The sequence below is a fragment of the Patagioenas fasciata genome, chromosome Z (assembly GCF_037038585.1).
Source record: "Patagioenas fasciata isolate bPatFas1 chromosome Z, bPatFas1.hap1, whole genome shotgun sequence".
Taxonomy (NCBI): domain Eukaryota; kingdom Metazoa; phylum Chordata; class Aves; order Columbiformes; family Columbidae; genus Patagioenas; species Patagioenas fasciata.
Genome location: NC_092560.1, coordinates 4,094,236 through 4,109,702, shown reverse-complemented (window position 1 = coordinate 4,109,702; position 15,467 = coordinate 4,094,236). Strand labels below are relative to the sequence as shown.

At 34.7% G+C, this 15,467-nt stretch overlaps 1 protein-coding gene across 17 annotated transcripts in view; it reads right to left on the bottom strand.

Moving 5' to 3' along the window:
• MEF2C (myocyte enhancer factor 2C) overlaps positions 1-15,467 on the bottom strand; it is a 141,366-nt gene that overhangs the window by 111,431 nt on the left and 14,468 nt on the right. The gene's annotated exons all lie outside the window — the stretch shown is intronic.

Sequence of the window (15,467 nt, the reverse complement as noted above, 5' to 3'; positions counted from 1 at the left end):
AGAGACGAAAGTAAGGGGAACAAAAAGCAAAGTGTCGGACCTATGCAAACTAAAACTACGGAAAAGCAGCTCCCAGACTATCGTTTTTCTGCTAATCACTTGCTCAGCTTTCTATATGGATTTTATTTTTTAGATGGAAATTATCAGCTATGTATAAAATGAGGAAAAAAAAAAAATCCAAACAATCTTGACTTTACCTCTTCTCACTTGTGATATATCTACAGCCAAGATCAGCACCGGTATCTGAAACAGATTCTGAAGCTGGCAAACCTACAAAATAGAGTTCTATATAATAGTTATTCAGTTTTGGAATATGTAACCTGATTTTGCAAAACTGGATGTGGATAAATTTCATCTTTTTTTACCATATCAGGTTCCAAGTAGGACCATGAAGTACCAGGCAAACAGATTTGAGGATTTGAATCTAAAAGGAATATATTGCTATGCTGAACTGCAGTTCAGTTTTAGGTTGTTTTTTTTTTTTTAAAGAAAGTATAATTAATATGCTTAAGTTTAAAAGAAATGCATTAAAAAAATCTAAATAATTACATGTTGACATAACGAGAAGGTGATACATTTCATAGTCCTTTGTTTGGTCTTCGGCCTCTTTCTTGGCACTTTGTAGAAGTATCAACTCTTGTAATACATATTAGGTTATATAATCTGCTCCTTTAGAAATGTATTAAATGACCCCAGCCACTTCAGTCTGTCTGATTTACTAATAAATATGCTGAACTTTTCGTAATCCTGTTCTTAAAATTGTAATAGCGAAGTGGCAACACTGTTTCTGGAGTTGGACTGAGCCTAGCAATCAAGGCAGGGAAATAGCATAAGAAATAATTTGAGGATCCTAATTCTTCCTAGCTTTCCTTTTTACATTATATGTGATAACTGACATAATGAAAATATTTGTCTTTTAGGGATACACTTATTAATATTTTCCAACCAAAATTAATTTTAGGACTAATTGAAAAAGTCAGTATTATTTGCAGAAACCCTATAAATATCTAGCTTGTAACAAAAAATAATATTAAAGATATAGTAATAGAGATTATACATAGTTACAATCATCTTCTAATTCAACCTGTCTATAAAACCAATAAAAAACTATGTTTGGGATGCTTATATATATCATTCCTGTATCCGCATACAAAAACAAACACAAAAAAAGCCACTAAAAAATACTGTAGTTCTAACCCATAATACAGAAGGTCTGTAAGTCTAGAACAGCAGCAGAGAGACTTTCATTTTATGTAGTAACTGTATATATGTGAAAAAAGAGCACCACGTGTTTATGGACTGATTATTTTTATGAGGTCTAACTGTGAAGAGACATTTGACAGTTTTATTTACAGTGTAAGGCATACCCAGAGGTACGCAAGCACAGTTTGAAAACCATATATATTTGTATATAAAGCACACAGATATATGTATATGTGTACATATGTATAAATATATGCACATGATCATAGGAAGAGATTTTACAGAAAAACCACAAGTGTAGCTAACATGGTAGTCTACTACTGTAGCATATTTCTAGATAGCCTACCAATTTCTAGATACCCTGCCAAAAACATAAAATCTGAACTTATGTGAGGAACTCAGAGTTTTAAGTATATAAAGGCAGTCCCAAAAATGAAAAAGTGTTTTAAAATATGTTCTAAAAAAAAATATTAAATTTCTTTAAATATATTTAAATTATGTTAATGTATATATGCAGCTATTTCAGATGCAGCCAAGTAACTAAGCTCATAAAATTAGATTTTAATTTTGGTATTTAATGGTTATTTCTGCTGTTTAATATATATATATTTTTTTTAGCTATAGATAAAAAAGAACCCAGAGACATCAACCCATCTGAACAAAGTACTACTCAAAGACAGACGTTAGATCATTAAGAATGAAAATAATAGCATTACAGGCAACATCAGCTTGTAAAACAAATTCTATTCCTTAATAAACATCTAGTGTGCCCATACATATTTAATGTTAACAGTTTTTTAACAGCCTAGGCTGTAACATTAGCAGCCCAGTGTGGAGTTTGCTATTGTCATCCTTGCCCTCATCGGGATAGAGGTGGATATCAACAAAGCGGTAATTCAGAGTATTTATCAAATTTGAGCTGTTGATTAATTTTCCTCTGGCAAAGACACTACAGGAACACCCCGGTACCTCATGAACAGCATTATGTTAGTTAGACACTTTCCATAAAGTTTAATTACCAACTCTTCCTACTGAACGCAGAAAAGCTGCAAGACTTTCTTAATAGTAAAACTATCTGCATTTCTTTTTCTTGTGCCTTCTTTGTTTATTCTGTTTGTTCAAACTACTAATGCCTTGAGGTAGAGGCTGTACATTAATGTATATTTGCACAGCATCATGCACTATAGGCCCTATTCTATGTCAGGACCTGCAGGTGTTACCACGACACAACAATAAACGGTAACATTTATTGAGTTTAAAGCCTTTTTTCCCTTGACAGCAAAGTCCCAAATAGTCAATTTTCCCTTTGCTATTTGTATCTATGCAGCCTCTTGCTAGACGAGCACTTTGCACTAGAAGGAACACACAATCCTTTATACAATATCCGTTGGTATGTTTCATATGCATGCAGGATGCTCAAGACTCCACATTTTTGGATGATCAGCGATATTTATAAATTGGAATGGAAAATTCAAAAGAAATACCATAATGTTTTCTAAATAAGAGTTGCAAATATTACATTTATTCCAGAATGGCCAGGTTAATGGACACTGCTTGAAACTGAGGTCTGTCAATATGTTGTTATGGTTTCCTATATACATTATTGGCAAATCTATATTTTACAAACTAGGAATTAGAAAGCTAAGACATTAAACAAATACCCTGTTTGACCTGATGTAGAATAGCCCAGATAAAACCCTATGACTGAATGATATATATTAAAAAAAAAAAAGAAATCTGTTACTTTTTAGAAAAGAGAATCCTGTATAAGTGACTACAGCAGCATGTTCTGTCACATTCTTTCCATAAACTGAGCCCTGTCAGTGACAGCAAAACAGATTGTGTGCATCTGCTGGGAATGAGCCAGATGACAGTGGAAGAAACACACATGGATACCTTGGCACAACAACTAAAGAAGTAGAAGAAAAATGGACAGAAAGAAGCAGAAAGTTCTAAACTTTAATTAAAATGGCTGTCTAACAAAAGTGAAGTTATCTAAGAGTCTGTTGCAGGCTGCTCTGCTTTAGACTGTAACTTTCCAAAAGCAACTACATATTTACATTCTACATTGTCTTGTTTACTCCCTGTGGTACTCATATGGCCACCATTCCCACAGTGTCTGGGTCCCACAGAATTTGTCTCAGGGAAATACCATCCTTATTCTACAGGCAGTGAATTGATGCACCAAAAAAAAGTGAAATCTTCACAGTCATCTAAAATAGGTTTTGGAAGAAAGAGTTAAATACACATCGTGCAAATCCAGGCTGCCATCCTAGAAGGTAGAGCATCCTTCCTCTGCTCTCAAACAAAAACACTGTTATACCTAAAACTGACATTAAGCAAATAACCTGCTAGTACTCTAGCATTACAGGACTGGTGAGCCTGACAAGTTAAATCAGCACAAATGGCGACTGAGTCTGCTTTGCTATAGCTGTTTGTATCTGCTCCAGTTTTGCTGCTGAATATGTGGACTGAGAGCCCACGATGGCTCTAAAAAGGATCAATGACTTACAGTCTTCAGTGCAGAACTGCTACCACAAATAGTGGAAGGTATGTATTCTAATTTAAAAGGAGAACCTGATCTTCACTAATAGTTAAAATGCACTCCCAGGTATTGACTCATCACGGCAGCAGAACTGCATGCTTGTGCTCAGGAATGAGCGCAGGAATTCTGCTGAGTCTCTAAAATACATCTTTTTTTTTTTCAGATGTAATTTACGTTGTTACTCTTTCAGTTAATCACTTGAAGATAGGCCAAGTAGACATGGGAGCGCATTTATTTAATTGATTTGGTTTTTTTTTGTTTTGGTTACAAGGATGTACAAACTCTTCTGAATTTTGCACTGATGTTTTACACTCTCTTTTGCCTAATAGGTTAGGAATAAGATGTGACTGCCAACTGAGTAAAGATTAGTATAGCACCTAGTGGTGTGAGCAGCACAAGTCATCTATCGAGAGAATCGGGAAACCTCATGAGGCCAATGGTCTCAGCCTGTTATGCATTCCATACCCAGTGATTATCTAATATTCTGATGGTACTTCAGAATCACACTAATAAAATGGAACAATTTGGTATCTATAAAACTAATACCTATCATTACATAATACAATTAGCAGACAGGAGCTGATATATACTCGCCTAGTCTGTGAAAAGCTCTTTAACAACATTTAGTGCATCTTCATTTTCCACCTCATTTCAGGATGTGTGAATGGCAACTGCACATGTACAGACCTTGATGCCCAAGTGGGACTTTGAAAACTGCTTAAATCTGCTTGTAATGTTCTTGACCAAAGAAGTGGCAGATATCTACATATTCTTCCTAGTGTGGTCCAAAAGAGATGATAAGGAGATCTTCTTTTGAAATACTCTATTCAAATAGTACCTTTGTTTCTAATGAGTCTGGAAAAAGAGCCAGAGTGGAACTGAGAAAAAGAGGTGGATGTTAATTAACGACACAAACTATAATTCTGTATATAAAGCAGTTTTTAGTAGGTCATCAAGTCAGTGGAGTTATGCTGGAATACATGAGCAAAGGGCACAGTTTCATATATTCAGTTACATCTGAAATACTGTTAAATAAACATATTAATATCTGTGGATGTAAGCTGTCCTTGTATTTGTGAAATTGGAATTTCCCAATTATAGTTGAAAGAAAAGAAAAAAGCAGCACATTTTTATGACTTACAAGCTGTTTCAAGCTCTTGGATAAATACTAGTCAAGATTGCATATCGACACAACTTTTTAACCAGAACTGTTATTCTTCTTCATTAATTCAAACATAATAATGTGGTCAGGAAGTCAGGTTTGGATTCACACCCACATATTCAACAGGCACATTAACTTTACAAGAAACTGGGCGAAGAGGCATGTTTGCTAAGCCACAAGGTCTTTCCTAAAGGACCACCCAAGCTCTGCTGAAGATGGCTAAGAACATGCACATATAATGGCTATTTTTGAACTATTTGTTTTCATGAAGATTTATTAAACACTCTTAGGTAGCCTGAGCAATATATCGCATGCTGAAGCTGTACTTCCCGACTCAGTCAACCTATAATCAATCCATTAGTCACTTACAGCATGCTCGTTGTCTTCATATTCAAACACCTCCTCATGTTTCTGACTCCTATCCTAGATTTCAGAGCTTTGCTAGGCATGGTTACTTTCAGTTCAAGAAACAAGCTCACCTGAAAGAATGAGACCACTAAAAATTACGAAAATCTGACACAGAGGTATTTATAAAAGATCTAGTTCCACACATTCTGATGAATATGCTCCTAAAGAAAAAAAACAAAAGGCTCTTTCTGCTGATACATTGTATTTTATGAAGTAAAATTAAACTTGTCATAAAATGCAATGAGAAAGATGGCATGGCACTGTCTGTTTAAACTAGTTTTAAGGTGTAGTACAGATGAGAAACACAGAAAAGCTTTTAGTTTTTGAGTAAGAGAGATAAAAGAGCAGAAGAGATCAACTCAATAGCTAAAGAACTATGGTATTCCAGTGAAACATGACTCAATTACAGTCCTTAATTTGATGAGTATTAATTATCTATATAAACATGGCATGCCCTTACATTTGGAAACTGAGAGTAGCTTTCTCCCAGAATATTCTAGACCCAATTGATTAACGGCCTTTCCAGAAAGAGATTATTGCATTTTCTGCAAACTGATCTGAATTAAGGGTAGTAAGTATTTCAAATCAGGTTTCTCAGACCTTGAATTTCTGCTGTAAAAGTCAAATCAGTGCTTACAATGAATACATAGACTTAGTCTGGGGATGTGGATTACAACAGGACACAGCAAAGTAAAACCTAAATTCCCCCTTTTTGGATGGCCCTAAGTCCTTTCTAATTACCTGGATACATCCTGGCATGCTGAATAGATTTTAGCTGTTACAGCACCTCAGTAAAGTTGGCAATTTTCATTCACATTTTGCCCTTGGAGAACTGAGACACTGTGCTTCATTTGCAGACTTTTTTTTACCTTGCATCTGTTGCCTCAAGTAAACTTAAGGTATCTTTTTAGGAGTGATGATTAGTGAATTGTATGTTAAAGATGTACAATATATTTTTGATATTCTCTCTTTAATGTTTCAGAGTTCATATTGAAGGATCCTGCTCCCTGGTTTTCTTGGAAATGGTCACTGATGTGTTGCATGTGGTGCTGGAGATAATAATGTTCAAGTAACTTGTTTAAAATTTGAAGCATACTTAGGAACTGATTGTGCTGTAGGTTCACCTTTTTAATAGAAAACCTGTATTTTAATCTTACGTATCTAGTTTAGATTGTGATGCATTCAAAATGTGCTCTGTGGACAGACACGACGGTGGGGATTTATTTAACTGTTCTGAATTTAAGATTAACATTTAGACCAACGTTTGAAAAAAAAAAATGCCGATGATTCTTTCTTTTTGCAAGTATCAGCAGGGGAATCTCACAGTACTGTACAACTATAGATTTGTTGTGATTTTAAAGAGGCCTTTTTGCTTTATCTACATCGTATTTTGAACTTGTATCTATCAAACATGGAAGTTGTATTTTTAGGATGATGTTTAATTCACAGAACAATCTTCTGATCCATTAGTGGAACAGCTTCCTCTTTTCGATCCCATCAGGAAAATAGGAGAGTGAAAGAACAAGTACTTTCTTTCTGACCATCCTCAAAATTACTTTTCATCAGAAATCTGTAGAAGTGCAATTCCACGTCCTGTTTGGAGCAGTCAAAGTAGCAATGGTCTCACAACAGGTTTGCCTTTAATCTTATACAGAAAACTGCAGTAGAACACAGTGCTACTGCTTTACAGATGAAATTTAGCAACTTGTAACAGAAGGCAGCACCAGAAAATCACTACTTGTCCAGATACATGACAAGTACTGCTCTTCAAAACAGACCAGAATATCTTTCTTTTGTGTCATGCCTCTTTGCTGCATCAGATATTGCTTCATATTGTCATTAAGGGACAAAAAAAAAAAGAAAAAAATAAAAGAAAGTACGGTATAGAACGTACTCTGCCTCCATTAAGAAATCCTTGTGCTCCCAAATAAGGATGTTCTACAGAAGTGAGGGAAAAAAAATCCTAATAACATTAAAACATCATATAAAAATACCACTTATTCTATCGCTTTCTTTGCATCTGTTATGAGGATTTGCATTATGCCTCTTGCTGCCGTATCTTATCCCCCATATGTTTTTTAAAAACATGAAATTCCAGAAAAGACAGCACTCACTAAGGATGCCTTCAAGATGACTGTTCTGCTGATCACCACAGAATGTAATACTGAGCTTGTGACAATATCTGCTGGAACCATAACTGAACTAAATGGAATGTTCTGGAAGGCGATTTAAGTACTGGAACTTGTACTGAAGACAGATTCTCACTTTGCTTTGTTAACATCAAGTTTTGGAAAACAGACAAAAATATTAGTCCAGTTTTCAACTTGTATGCCAAGAATATTATAGGAAATGTAGAAGAATAATCTTCTGTTTCTGTGCTACGCAGAATAGTTTTAATGCAGCATCAACAACAAAACTGAAACACCAGATCCCATTGTTATTGCAGTCAAGATATGCAGATTTCTACCTACGAAGGATATAGGTAGACATTCTCCATTTCTGTACATGTAATTATGGGCAGTTCTGGTTTAATTAGGTAGCTTGTCAATCATTCCATCATGTTTCCTTTCAAGAAAAAGATGGAATATTATTTTTCAATTAATACTTATTTTTAAATGTAACTTTAAATTATTCCCAACTGCTAAGAGCAGGTCACATACCTAAGATCAATAGTAATCCAATAAACGTGGGTCATATTTTTTTTAAAATGTGTGCTCCAAAGAACATTAAAGAAATTTTTCTTCATCCTATTTGGTTTTAAATGACCGTGTGAATCCATAGGCTTTTTTGAACATTTACGGTCGTATTTCTGATCTCTAAATTTTATGTATGTGTGTTTTGGATGAAGCTGTATGCCATTGCAAGGATGCATTCCCTGGCGCAGTATTCTGACATGAAAAATGTGTCACTCTGAAGTTTGGTAAGTGTGCAGTTTCACACTTATTTCATATATTGCAGTGGGGTAATAAGCTGGATTTTTTCACATTTGGCGGCTATATCAGTTCTTTGTCTGTATTTTACACATTCAAGCAAGATAAAGGAAAAACTGACCACTTCTCCAGGATTCTGTATGCATAATAGGTTCTCATCAAATACTGCTTAAAATATTAATTCCTTGTGGGTATCTAACACATTTAAACAATCATTATTATAAATTTGTTAAGACTGCTGCCCTGCATCTGTGACAATTAGGGATCATTCACAACAAGATGAATTCTAAACACTTCAACAGGAATTTGAAAAAAACCTGCAAGATTAAGGTTTTGAGTTCAAATAGCAACACTGAGGACACAGATGGACAGAGATAAAGCAGGCCTGAGGATAAGTGTAGAGAACATACTGTCTCCTGCTGGTTTAATGGAGTATCCTCAAACTGTATTAATTTCCTTTACGAACAGTCCATGCGTTCCCGAGGGTTACAGTAACCACACGGGCAGCTCCGGGCACCACGTGTCCAAAGCCAAAATGCATCTGAAGGGGATGGGATGGTAACAGAACCTCAGCGTCCTGTCATTTCTCTACGACACCTCCCCATTTTAGGGACAGCTTTCCCACTCAACCTCAATGAAATGATTTAAAACAATCTGCACTGAGAAGTCTGTTATGAAATTTATAAGTGAAAAGCGAAGCGGTTTGGCTTCTTACACTGGTGGATACGTTCTGGAACATTTTAATTTCTGTAATGATCTGACAATAATGAAATTATTTGAATTAAAACAATGCACTGTTATGTGGAATATAATATCACAATATATTTGCCAGTAAGGGGACAAAGTTGTTAGAAATCAAATAAATAGCGCATGCTACTATGCTACCTTTTATTTATATTACTAGAAGTAGTGTTTCACGTGGAAAATGTTCTGCGCTGTATTTACTTTTGCAGATATGTTTTATAAACACTTTCACAATCCTCCCTCCTTGTCCTTTGTACATACTTTGCTAACGGCTATTGATTGACTGCTTGAAAGTAAACAGTGAAATTTAACTGAGCATGGGCTCCACAAATGGCATGTATCATGTATCTATAAATGCAAACATAAATAATGTTATTTCTAATTCAGTTTACCTAACTGTACATCTTGTGTTTGCAGGATGAGAGATAAAAGACAGTAATGTTTGAAGTGAATTCTTGCACTAGCATTTCGCTAATAATAATTTTTCGTGATGAACTTCACTTAATCAATTAAACAGCTGGAGAAATAAGAGTCGGAGAAGACCAGTTAGGCTGGATTTTAAGTTTCATATCAGCAGTGGTTTATAACCTCGGAAAAGGAAGGCAGAGGAGCTTTATCCCATCTGTTCCATCCTGTCCCTAATCTGTGGGCTGCCTTATGGCCAACTTAAACGAAGGCAGCAGATACTGGCTTCCCAGGACGGGTTGTATTGGCCAGGATCTCCGGACTGCTCTTCGCTCAAGCTCTTGGAGTGCTCCAATTCTGGGGAATGTGGGACCAGGTGAAGATAAGAACATGAGCTCTGCTGAAGCAGGTGGCTGCGAAGTCACCTGCTCAGGGGATGACAAAAGGGGCCCAGGCCACAGACTTCACTGGTGTGACTAATGAATCCATCTTGAATGAGGGTTCATTCCATATAATGTTAAAATAAATGATTCTCAAATACTTTATCCAGACCTAAAAAGGTCAAATCATTCATTCAGACCTAAAAAGGTCAAAGAAGTCAAATAATGTCCTTCTAGGATTTGTTATTTCTGTAATCTAAATGTATTTATATGTTAAAAAAAAAAAAAAAAGAGAAAAAAATGCTTAGTGCAGTTCTGTTTAGCTGTATTTCAAAATAATAGTCTCACACTTGAACCACCTTAAAAATTCTTTTCTTTTCTCTTTCAAATTTACTTTCTCTTTGCAAAGGAAGAAGCAATAGAAGTCTATAAGAAAATTCTATCATTTTTGCACGCTAGCTTTCCTGGTTGAATAACAGGTGCCATTTATGTACTTTGAAACACTTTCACGCTGCAAGGAAGTTTAAAGGGTAGGATACTATCTGTTGTTTAGTGGCTGAAATAAATAGCAGATCTCAGAAAGGTCTCTTTGCAGTTTAAAACTCACGAGAGAAAAATGTAATACTAACAGGGCTGATGGTAGAACACAATCCTAAAAACTGCATTTTTTATACATGCTAAAAACAAATGCTACATTCCATGACTGAGATTTAACTCTCTGTATTCAGTGGGAAACAAACATTTTAACAGTAAGCAGACACCTAAATTTACCGTATGTGCATTGAGAAGAAGACACAAATTTTTATCATCCATGTTAACTGGTGAACTTACAATTTTTATTCGCAAAATCCTTTAATTTCCCTTTAAAACTTCCTTATTAGAACAAGTATCTAGGAATTCCATTGCTGTTCTTGAAAGTCTTAGAATAACAGGCTATATTTCCAACGTCACCATTAAATTGATCTCATCCTTTACATAAAACTCTGTGACATTAAAATGTGCAAAAGTGCACTCAGTCTTGGCTGCTTCTTTATCATTAGGAGACTGTTCCTGACAGTTCAAATATACAGCTGGGGCCCATAAGTTGTATTTTCTCACTCATGCTAGGTAACTTTTTGAAAATTACAACTCCGCATCAAAACCAACCAACCAAACAAAATCTACTGCTGTATGGTATAATTCTAACATAAATGAATGTTTTTTCAGGTATTCAAGGGTTACATGGCCAGACTGATCTTGTAAGAAAAGGACACTATATTTCAGTTTTTACCACTCCAAGCCCCGTTTCAATATTTTGTGTACACAAATTTCTTTTCAAAAGTATTGATTGTCCGCATCTACAATCAAAAGGGTAAGGTGCACATTTTGAACATTTGAAGACTGTGTTAATGCAGTTTTCTTGCTTATTCAGCAGTAAAATAACGAGGAACAGCTACAAAATGTGATAACTTAACTATTCTTTAAGGACTGTGTGTAATGAGTGAGCTTGTCTCAGACTAGTCTTTTTCATCTTACTTGGCTGTGAGGTACTTTAGGATATTTCCAGCCTTTCTATAACTGCATTTATTGCCTGTTTCCAAAGGCTTGCTTTTCAAAACATTATCCTACTGAATTTTTTAAAAATTCCCATTAGAACCTCATAAGACATTGTTGAGAAGTTAGTGTAATACACATAGGAAACAAGAGGAGAAAAAGCATAATGTATTTTACATATAAATTAAACTTTTCAAAATGTAGCTAGGCAAAGCCAGAATGAAAGAAAATCAAAATGTGCTTTTAGTGTCCATTAAGGTGAAACATTCGAGTTTACAGGAGCTTCCTGTCTGATTATAATAACACACACAAAATTAAAGACATAAATATTAATTTTATGCATCACATAAGACGAAGACAATGAAAAAAACAATGTTTACATTTATGGTTGACTCATTAGTGTTTTATTATGTGAAACACTAGGAGGCATCAGTTCGGTAAAAAAAAGAGTTCTTTCGAAAACCGGTAAGAAATTAGCATAGAAGTTATCAGCTTGGAAGTTTTATACTTCCAAATGTTAAAGGCTGTACATTATAACTAAATTATGCAAATAGCTGAAAGTTTCTATTCTCATTGATAAATGACATATTTAATAATATAGGGATAATATTTTATTTCCTAGCTATTTTCAAACTAGATCACTTTGTTCACATATGCAACACATAGTTTTACATCACATTACATTTTTAAAAATAATAGAATAAACTGAGTGACTTGTTCATCAATATTGTCTTTTTTGATAAACCTGCAAATCCCTGACATGCTTTACGTGCTCTCCTCTGCACATAAGCTCTTAATAGGGTAATTGCAGTGAATTTCGTATAGTCCTAGGCACTTTTAAGAACTTTTAATTGCTATCACAGGATTTCACCTAAGCAAAAATGTGTTATAAAAAATCCCGGGAGAATCATCTACTACATTTTAAATAAATGTCCCAAAAGTGCTGAATTAAACAGTGCTTTTTAAATGTGTATAACAATGCTACAAGTGGTTTTACCTTCTACTATAAAGCCATATGAAAACAGTAATGTTAAAATCGAGTTTTCCTTCCTTCAGATTGTGTTTAACGATGACTAAGCAACACAGTTATAGTTGTCCTATAAAATAATCAATTGAAATTGAAGTGTGCCTTGCCATGCTGCAGCAATCAGCTTTTATCTCTGCCCAATCAAAATGACATGTGAACTGCCTAATCCTTCTTTTGTAAGGCACATAAGACTTTGTTGTCACTGTTGGTTTTGTGAATCGCCTCTATAAGCTGGTCTGATTTCCTAAAGATGACAGATCCGAGTGAATAGACAAGCTCTACTGCACTGCAGTCAATGAGACAGTGAGATTAAAGTGGGGGGCTGAAGACACCAGCTTTTAATCACCTGTCCACATGCAGCGTTGATCATCAGTTCTGAGAAAATTACCTTAAACCTGGTCAGAGGACCCAAATAATTCCTTTTAAAAACAGAAAATTAAAATAATTTTTTCAATTTTTTCACTTGCACCATCAGGTGTGTTTGCTAACTAGAGTCCTTCTAAGCCCATTTTGTTTCTGAAATAAGATCCAAAACTCTATTTTCATCCTTTTCACATACCAGAATATTAACCCTATTCTTAAGCCTGAAGTTTTCTAGCTGTTCAGAATTACGTGTATATATATATATATTTTTTTTTTTTTTTTTTTGTATTTTACACCTAAGTCACTATAAAGCCTACATGAGGACATCGCAAAAATCTCCTTGCTGATAGCATCAAGCAAAAATTTAAAAATTTAAAAATACATCACAAATATAACTGCTTTGGTTATACTTCGAAATGTTGAAGCAGAGACTGGAAACTTCTTGAAATTATATAGCACCTTAATTATGTTCATCTTCATAATCAGTGTTTTCAAAAGAATCCCACTACACCTTACTTGATTTTTGGATACATTATAATCTAATTTAGAATAATGTTGTCCAACAGGTAAAAATGGAGTGTACATATCAAAAGCCAAATGCTTATTCTTTCAAGCACCTAATAACAGTTAATGACTTATTGCTCAATGAGTTGTAGAAACATTCTTAGCTCTCTGAAGAAATGAACTATTCTGGCGAACAATAAATTAACCTGTTACAGAGAAAAGTAAAATGAAAAGAAACGAAGTTCACAAGAAGTATTCTGTTCGCAATTCCTGCTCAGTTTTTAAGTTTCTATGTAGCTATATTTATCTACCACATAGTGAGCTATCAAAATCTTTCAGGAGTAAACTTTTGGAGAAAACTTCAGAATGCTTCATTTCTCTTCATAATATTTCAGATGTTTTAAAAAGCAGAACTATTATGCAGAGGTGTCTCACTGGTTTTCAATGTACATGCTGTAGGTATACAAATTAAGAGTGTTTATAGAAAAAAACACAAGAAAAGATTTCTTATCCTGTATTGAAAGACAATTCACAATAAGAAAGTATTTGTATGACTTTTCTTAATGACACTTCAAAACTATCAGATCAGAAACATAGATCTAAAAGACTTAATCTCAGATAATATTCATAATTTAGTACCAATTTCTATAAGGCTTGTAAGCCTAAGTTTCCTTTTCTCTTGGACAAGTAATCTTAAGAGGATACAGACATATCTGATTCCTAGATTCACTTCTAGGACATTTAAAGTGTCGTTATTTATGTGTCTATCCTAAGAGAGCTGTGGGATAGGCAGGAGGTTCAGGTCTCCTTGGGGCCTGATCCTGTGAATCGTTATTCCTGTGACTTGTGCGTTTTCATACAAGCACTCTGAGCATTCTCCGTGGGACCAGTTTGCTCATGTTCAGGTCCCAGAACTATTTTCTCACACTAACTACATTGGGCATATTAGTAAAAATACATATGAACAGCAAATTTTTAAAATAAATGGATGTGTACCACAAAGAACACAGACACTCTAGATAAAAGACCATTCCCTTAAGTTCTTCTTCAAATATTTTTCCATTACTTCCAAAGAGACTTAAGTGTGAGCAGAGACTTCAGAATTAGACTCGATATGAATTACGTATTCATTAATAGAGAAAGAATAATATAATAGGTGTTTCAAAACTCATAAAGAAAGTCTTGCAGGTTTTCTGACTTGACCTTAGGTGCCTAAAATCATGTAACAAAAACAGTTTACAAAATAATAAATCCCCAAAGTGGCCATTTGCCTGAGCGTTTGAACTGGAAATCAGTATGTATGTAACACAGAGGTTAGGACTGGTTCACAGGTGGTTTTATTTCCATGCCCTGCCAAGCCTTTAGGGATTAGAGTTATTATACTCCATATAAACATCCCTACCCCTCAACCACAATACCTAGGATAGTGCCAATAAATGAAATCTAGTCACATTTGTATCTAATATAATTGGTTTATCATCCATCTTGTAGTTCTTTTAAAGTAAAGATATGAAACTAGGACATTTGCCATTAAGCTGATCATCAGATATGTGCTAGGAAAATGCATTTTGTGTCAAGACAATTCTTTTCTTATCGCCAGTGAAATACTGGCAAAGTGCCTCTCTCTGCTTAATTCTCTTAAATCTTTAGTCTTAAGTTGTATATTACAGTGTTTAATTTCAGAATACAGGTATTTCCTAGTAATAATTATTATATACAATAAAGAAAATAGAGTTCTTCTGTAAAAGACAACGCTTAGGTTCCCACAGTGATTCATTAAGTTTTGTTTTGCATTGTGCTGCTTTTTTGTTTGTTTGTTTCTCTGAGGAAAGGAATTCTTAGTTTGCCTTTGTACTTTTATTTATTTTCAGGCTGACAGAAGGTCACACTAAGTTTTATGGGAAACTCTAAGTATCACAGTTACATAATGCACCAATAGTCTTATAAGTCTCTCACTTACATTAAACTTTATCTTAGCCTGTAAGTAACTGTACTGCAACTAAACCAGACAGTTTTGTAGGGCTGATTAGCTCTCCTCTCTGGTGTTAAAAAACAAAGATTACTCAAAGTCCTATGTAAAGACCGAAGCATGGTATTCCAAAAGAGGTTTGCAGCCTATGACTTAAATTCCCACATCAATGCCAGGGGTCTTTCCATCTCAAATACAAGTATTCAAATGAAAGATGCGCAAAGTTAAACACTTGCAAGCATGCATTACCTAAATTCCAGAACTGAAAAGCCTATGATACAGTGCAGTTTAAGA